At 37.2% G+C, this 8,638-nt stretch overlaps 1 pseudogene; it reads left to right on the top strand.

Moving 5' to 3' along the window:
* Window positions 1-4,025: 4,025 nt before the first annotated feature.
* LOC145036368 (transcription factor bHLH35-like) lies at window positions 4,026-5,544 on the top strand (annotated as a pseudogene).
* The last annotated feature ends 3,094 nt before the right edge of the window (window positions 5,545-8,638 follow it).

An 8,638-nucleotide genomic window follows, 5' to 3' on the forward strand; every position in this document is an offset into this window, starting at 1 on the left:
TACTTCACCCACTCTTCTTGGATAAGATTTACCCCTAAAAACATGGTTTATTAATAAATATAGGGACTTATATGTTAAAATAAAGTTTTGGGTGAAAATCCCGCATTAAAATAATGAAAAACAGGCTTAAAATGAAGTCGTAGTCGAAAACTAGGAAAAACTGGGCTTCCTGCGAGACCTCTCGGTCCCGGCCGAGGTTCGGCCCCATTTGGTCATTGGCCGAAGGCGAAATGGAGCGAAGGTATGAGAGTTCGGCCGGAAGGTGGCTTCGGTTCTTCATGGGAGGTTCGGGCCCGAAGGCTTCGGGTTCGGTCCTGAGGCTTCGTTATCGGACCTGGGGTTTCGCTTCTTAGCAGTTCGGTCCTTAAAGGGACTTTCGGCTCTAAGAGGGTTCGACCCTATAGAGTAGGTTTCGGGTCCTTAAGCCTATTTTACTCGTTTTCGCCCTGTTTTAAGAGGATTTTGACCTGGTTAAGGGTCGGGATGAGCCGAATGATTTCAAAAAGTTATAGGAACTTTTGAGAGAGATTTGGGAGAGATTTCCCATAGAGAGAGATAAAGTGAAAATGATCGAGAGAGGTTTCGTTTATGACACTTTTGAGTGTCCGACTTCACAATGCATGGTCCGTAAACCCTGTTAAGCCATGTTTAAGGGTCCTACACATTCCCGATGAGTATGCAGCATTGTTTTATCGGTTTGGTTCATTACTTACCACAATTTTAGGTTAAGGAAATCTAGATATACAAACTTTTTAATTGATGATTTCTCATTAGAATAGCGAGTTGTAGAGTAATTACATAACGCAAACCTTAGTATACAAGGGTTAACTGAGTTGACCAGTTTGACTTGTTGAGTTTGTTTGACTTTGACTTGACTAGAATTTGATGGTTGTCACAATTTTCGAGGGGGAATATGGTGGAAACTCGCGTTTGGAATCACGAGTGTATCCGTGCTAGGTCTATACTCTGGGAGACTATGACATAAGTGAAGGATCTTTTGGTTCAATGTGCGAGTCGCAAGCTCCAGGCGGAAGGTGTAATGTCATCATAATGGTGTAATCGAAGGGTTGTTGGGTTAGAGTGTCCATGTCTTTCAGCTTCTGGGAACCGGGTTAGATCTTCTCCTAGTATTCCGCATGTTGCTTTGTGGAAATCACCTGCAATATTGTATACTATGAGAAAATAGTAGGTGACAGGGAGCTGTATGATTGATGTTTGTCGGTGTTATTTGCATACTTGATCCTGATGGTCTCTTCGAAGACATATTGTGTTTAGTTTGGTTGAGGCGGTCATACTCTACGTAGTAGGCCAAGATACCCGGTGCAGGCCGATTGTAATTCGTAGGCACGGAGGCCCAGGAGGAGTTGATTGGATTCGACATGTTGGTATTCCAGCCCGAGGCTGATCGGGCCAGTCATGGGTGTTTGCGGTTACGAGTTAGCAACGATGTGTATATTGGTTTGGGAGTTAAAGGAAGCATTTTCGATCGTCACAAAAAGGTTCATCTCCCAGTTTGTCTCCCATTGTTCACGTTATCCTTGGAAAATTTTTCATAAAATTAGCTTCCTTTGGAAGGATTCTCGAATCTCTTTTGTCCGGTATAGATTTTTCGGCAGCAGCGTATGATCTGTGTTTCTATTTTCTGGTAGGAACCTCTAGTTTCTAGGGTTGAGTAATCAGTTTAAGGGATAATGGGAATGGAATCAGTGATGGTTAGTATTGAAGCTCTGTCAGCGAGTCAGATCAATTCGATACCTAAGTTTGGATAAGTATAAGGATTGGGACTTTTCATAGGATCATGGATTGTTTCCTCCAGGTTGGCAGTTTTTGTTTGGTTTTGATTGTTCGAGAAGGCCGTTTATGTCCGAGTGCGTTTCTCGAGTGGTTGTTTTGTTGTGCGTATTGGTAAGGGGCGAATTCAGTGACGAGCTCTAATTTATGTGTAAATGATCTGCAGTTGTAAATGATCAATGATCTCTTCCCTCTAAGCATCAAAGTAAATTGGGTTGGACTTATTTGTTTCAGATTGAGTTGTTATGGAATTGGTTTGGTAATGAATCAGAGCGAGTGGTCTTCCAGGAAGTCAGGCCAAATTGAGATTCCAAGTCTTAGAAGAGATAGAGGTGGTTCTGCGAGTGTTTAAGGCCGTTCTTCTACAATATGGTGTGTTTTTCTAGGGGTGTTTCGAGTTGCCTTGGGGAGGTAATAGTTTTCTCAGGATATGGTAGCGCGGCTAAGATTATGTAGCGTGATGAGAAAGGTAAAGATGGAATTCGGGGACGAAATCCAATTTAAGTGGGGGAGAGTTGTAACATCCCAATCTTCAGGTATTGATTAATATATATATATATATATATATATATATATATATATATATATATATATATATATATATATATATATATATATATATAGGGCAACTCGTCGTGTTGAATTAACAAGGGCCACATATTATTCAAGACCTACTCCATGAGTTGGAAGGCCCCAACTAGATGAGTTGATGGCTGAACATAAAACCCTAATTTTTAGGGTGTTGTACCCTATTTAAGGACTGTATACTCCTTGGGGGTCTCCTTATCACCCCTTTTTTCCAGAGAAACCCTAGATAAAACTAAGCAAGGAAAACGGGGTATAGAGCTGCTAGAAAACACTCAATAAAATTAAGATAAACATAATCCCTATTTATAATAAAATCCTAAACAAACACAAAAATTGTGAGGAAAACGTGATATAGAATTGCTTGGATCAATAAGAGTTGTGAAACACTTTCAGATTAAAGTATTTTGAGGGTACACTCGAAAATCTCTTGTAACATCCCAATCTTCAGGTATGAATTTAAAGGTATATATATATATATATATATATATATATATATATATATATATATATATATATATATATATATATATATATTCAGGGCAACTCAACAAGTTGGGAGGCACCAACTCGTCGTGTTGAATTAATAAGGGTTGCGTATTCTTCATGACCTACTCGACAAGTTGAAGGGCCCCAACTCGACGAGTCGGTGGCTGAACATAAAACCCTAATTTTTAGGGTGTTGTACCCTATTTAAGGACCTTATACTCCTTGGGTGGCCTCCTTATTGCTCCCTTTGTCCAGAGAAACTCTAGTTTTTCCATTCCCTCTCATTTTGTGTGTGTGTGAGTGTGTGAGCGTGGAGGGTGATTTTCGCTACTCTTTTGGAAGGAACTTGGAGCTTGAAGAGGTTTAATTGCGTGGAAGGCATTAGATCTGGGATCTTCTTTGCTGTTGCAGTTATATTGAGGTATAAAGTCATTACCTTGATCATTTAGTTGCTAGATCACTTCATTTGAGGGTTTATGGTCATTATTGGCCTATATTAGAGTCATTCTTGGATTTGAGCATGCCATGAAGCTATGACTTCAGATTTGGTCATCTCATGGCCTCCTTGGACTTAAAGTTGCTAACTTTATCAAGTCTTGGCCCTCCTTTATACTCTAAGTCCCTTAATAAGCTTTGTTTGAGTGTTTTAGCCCATTGATGCCATGCATGCACGTAAAGATAGCAACTTTATGTGGTATCTTAGTCCTAGGGAACCATATCTATAGTTTGGGGCATTAGACTCGCTTAGAAAGTGGTTGAATGTGTTAAGACGGGGCAAACTCGACAAGTTGGCTCGGGGGTTTCCCAGATCTTCTAGACATTATACGAGCTCGATGAGTTGTCTTTTCGACTCGGCAAGTTCACAGGGTTTTCACGATTATTTGAGTTCCGAAGGAACTCAACGAGTTGGGTCAACATGGACAGTTGACCTTGACTATTGACTATGAATCTGACCATGGTTTATTGATTTGAATTTGAGGGTATTTCGGGACTTTGATAGAGGTAGTCACATGTTGGTTGTAGGCATTTGAGTCAGGTGTGGAAATCGGAGTTATGGATCTTATCGATCAGTGCTACTTGTGAGGTGAGTTTTCCTTACTGTGCTAACAGGGTCTAAGGCACCAAGGTCGGGCCTTTGGATCATTATCCTGATTTATCATATGACTGAGTACTGTGATGATATGTTAGATTTGCATCATGGTAGGTAGGATGATGCTATTCTTAGTGATCTGTTAGATCTGCCTGTTATCTGTTATGGCTATATGTATATCGGTCATATGTGTTGATGTAGTTGGGCTGGGTTGAGACTGTACTGCTTAGTGCTCCCAGTCAACAACCCCGTAATGTTTGTATCGGTACATTATATGTATGATTACTGTATGTGCTAGGCAGCGTTTGATATATATATATATATATATATATATATATATATATATATATATATATATATATATATATATATATATATATATATATATATAGGTTCACTTGTTTAAACTAAGTATTGTGTTATCGTATGCATAAATGTGGGCCAAACAAAATTAAATGAAAAAAATAAATAATTAAATAAATAAATAACAGTAAATTAGTCATTTGCTCAATAACTTCCAAAAATAATCCCTATAATCATGGTATCTCTCCAGTTTAAATCTCCTTCCCCTCTTTATCTAAAAACCGATTTCTGAAAACCCTAAATTGAACAAATTGACACCCCCACCCTTGTCCATCTAGCCATCATTTCCCCTTTATTCCAGTCTGCATCAGGTTCTGATTCTGGCTCGGAGTCGGACGGCGAAGCTCAAGCTGCTCTCGAATTACAAACCCTAGAAATGGAGCTCTCGACAAGGACCAGTGAAGCAGCGACGCAGGTGAGTATAAAAACTATTGGGAGACAAATATGTTTCTCTAAACCGAAGAATTCAATAGGTAATCATACTAATTAACTAATCATATGATCTCCTCGTTTTCTCTTTGTTGTATAAACCTGAATCCATTGTTTTCTTCTACAATTTCTGAAATACAGTTGGGGCGGATTGGAGGTAACATTTTCCGGCTACTGTGATTCAAGTTCGCCAGACGGAACTCAGTCATCAGCGGCCTCCAAGGGATGATTATTCAAGAGGAGATAATGAAACTAGAGTCTCAAAAATCAGAATCTGGGGTTTACAAATTTGATCAGGACACAGTTTTCATGTCAACGGAAAAATCAAAGAAGAAAAGGATTCAACAATCTCCAGATACAAGTGATTCAAGGGCCTTTCCGATTGAAATTATTGAAGTAAGTCAAAGTCTTGAACTGTTTTTACATACTCTCATGATTTTATCTCAAATTGATGATTGTGTTAAACTGTTAATTACAGTTAAACGTGTCATACGTAGGATAGAAGATATAATTGGTGAGTTTGAAATGTAGGAAAAGAAGAGACACGGTGGTCAAGATTTGTGAGGTTTTTGAATCTTTGAAGCTCAATGTTGTCACTGCCAACATCACTGCTTTTCCTGAGACCCTTTTCAAGGCACTCTTCATTCAGGTTTGCACTAGAAAACATACACTTAGGTGGTGTTTTCTTGACTGAAAACGAAGAAGAGAAGGAATGTAGGGGTGATTTTTCTTTTATATTAAATATTGATTGTGAATCGATGCAGAAAAGAATAGAGAATGGAAGAGTGTTTATGTAGATAATTCAATGGATGAAATTGGTGAGATTCCAATTCTATTGGAATGGAATCAAAAATTCCAATTCTATTGGAATGGAAAGACGAATTCCAATTCTGTTGGAATCACACATGTTGATGCTTGAAGAACAGACCACAAAATTAAAACGAACCACATTATGCTTGTAGAATGTATTAGTCGTTGTTAGATTTTGATGTTTTCTTTCCCGTTTTGATTGTTTTTTAGTTTTATTCCTTAACAATAAATGTAATTCCTAACAATTGTTACCCGTATTCTATAAGAAGTAATGTGTTTTTTGTTTTTATTCTTCAATTGATTATTCAAGGATTTGTTATTCTACAAGTTTTTAAAATCATGATCAAGAAATAGGTTCAACAATATTTTTATTATCTATGGTTCAAGAATATTTTTATTTTTGAATATAATCATAAACATATTCTGTCAGAATGCCCGAATTAAAAAAATTATAATACGTAAAATCGGATTTTTAAAATTAATAGAATTTATGATCCCTTAAAAAATGCACTTTTACTTTATTAAATCTATATTAATTGACTAAATTACCCTTGTAATTAATTAAGATTATATTTTCAATTATATTTAATTCAATAATATATATTAATAACATTCTTAAAATAAGTAAATTTGATTGGCCCACATTTATGCATACAATAACACAATAATTATATTGAATAGAATAACCTAGGCCTATATATATATATATATATATATATATATATATATATATATATATATATATATATCGCTATATATATATACATACATACATACATACATACATACATATATATATATATATATATATATATATATATATATATATATATATATATATATATAGTGATATTGTGTGATGACAGGTGGGTTCAGGTGGTCCTGCTTTGTGCTCAAGGACAACAGACCCACGACGGCCTGTATAGACTGAAGGCCCAATGGGGCGTACCAGTCAGGCCGAAGGCACAAAGAACGGTTCAAACAGGATGATGGCCCGGTGTGGGCGGTTCAGACATGTAGAAGGTTCTGAGAGTGGGCCAGACAGGCTGAAGGCCTAGTGATGTGGTCCAGGCATGCTGAAGACTCTGTATCCAGACAGGCTGAAGGCCTGGTGAGGCGGTCCAGACATGCTGAGGTCTCTGTATACATGCTGTTTATTGTATATGTGTTATTGTTGTGCGTTGGTTCTTTAGGGCAACTTAATAAGCTTCGTGCTTATAGTTTTGATTTATGGTTTCATGTATTATAGTGGATCTTGGCAAGGTGAAGGCATGACCTTAAACATCCTCGTGTTTTAGACTTATGATTTATGGGATACTCTGATAATGAAAATGTTTTGGAAACTATGTTGTAAATGACTCTGATTTTAAATAATGTTTTTGGACACAATGGTTTCGTAAACACTTTTTAGAGAAAGGGTTGTTTTGAAAAAGTTTAAATTTTATTGAATTTTTATGGATGTTATATCACTAATCAGATAAAACTCATTGTTCTAGAGAGAGAATGAAGAAGATGTTATGATGAAAAGCATTCCAATCTGATTTCGAAATTGATCATATAACAGGGACCTAACTTCATGTCTTAAAATTTCCATCTGACATTTATATGAATGTAACTTCCTGTCCAAAACCTGTCACATAAACTGTCACAAACTAACTTCTTGTCTTAAAACGGAACCCCGTCAGTTCAGTGGCTTCACCCCTAAATATCAATGAACTTTTAACCAAGACAAACTTAAACAAATATGAACTCCGCACCATAATAACTTATTAAATATTTATCAAAGTAACATTCATCAATAAATAAATCCCATTACACTTCAATAAAACTAGTGATACAAAATCACCTACAAAAACTGCATAAAAAAGAATGTTTTCCAAAACACCCTTGGCTACAAATTTCCTAAATTTTGAATTACTCCACCATTTTCTCTCAAAATTCAAAATCATGCACCATATTCATGTAACATCTTAATATCAAGCTATTTTCATTTTTAACACTAAGTATGAGAAATAATTGCATTTTGGGCCCTTATTAAAATTTTTGTACTTTTTGGAAGTGGGGTACTTACGCTGGGCATACGTGGCCATGGTGCAAACCGTAGTTCTTAGGGTATGGACCCTATTTAAATATCCTTAACCCCCAATTCTTCTTCCTTTCATTAACCCAAAGTCCCATTTCAACCCCCCTTGCAAACCCTAATCCATTTGAGAGCATTTGTGAGCCTTTGAGTGTGTTTTGGTGATTTTGAAGGAAGGAGAAATAAGAGGAGGTCATCTTGGAGAAGTGGGACTCTTTGGATCCAGAATAACAACATCATTTTGTTGGGTCAAAATTATGGTTTATACTTTGCTTTTCCAGGAAATTGTATTTTTCTGTAATGTTTTATGAGTTTATGGTCATGTTTACGGCCAGGGAGGTGTTTACGGCCGTAAACCGACTTACGACCATAAACAGGTTTACGGTCGTAAACCCATTTACAGCTCATGATTCTCATCTATATATATAGGGTGAGGGGTGTGAGGAAGGAACGAGATACTGTAGAGAGAGATAGTTGAGAGGAGCTTTAGTATGTGTTAGTGTGTGTGAATCTTCTATCTGGATCTTCATTCATATCAAATCATACAGGATTCATCATCATCTTCTTCTCCTTCTCTTCTATTAGATCTGGCATCATCCGTTTGATCAGAATTTCGCACCATCAAGCGGATCTGATTGATACACAAGTAGATCAGGCACTTACAAGTGGTGTCAGAGCTTGGATTGTGTCAGTCAAATTTGTCAGATATGGAGCTTATTTTATCTTATTTTGGAAGGATTCTTGCATTTTTGGATAGATCTTGGCAAATTAAGGGGGGGGGGGGTTTCTTTGCTTTTTTGATAAAAACGAGTTTTTGAACGAGTTTTGTAGCAAAAAGGGGTGAAAAATGTTGTTTTCACGTAATCGCCGAAGTTTACGGTCGCCGGAGTTTGTGGATGGAGTTTACGGTCGACGGTTTGTGGGTGGTGGTTTACGGCAACAGTTGCGGCTCAAACGTCTGCAACTCGGCTTGGTGGATTGCGGCTCGGTGGATGGCTTGG

The sequence above is a fragment of the Lactuca saligna genome, chromosome 3 (genome assembly GCF_052625555.1).
Source record: "Lactuca saligna cultivar CGN05327 chromosome 3, ASM5262555v1, whole genome shotgun sequence".
Lineage (NCBI taxonomy): Eukaryota > Viridiplantae > Streptophyta > Magnoliopsida > Asterales > Asteraceae > Lactuca > Lactuca saligna.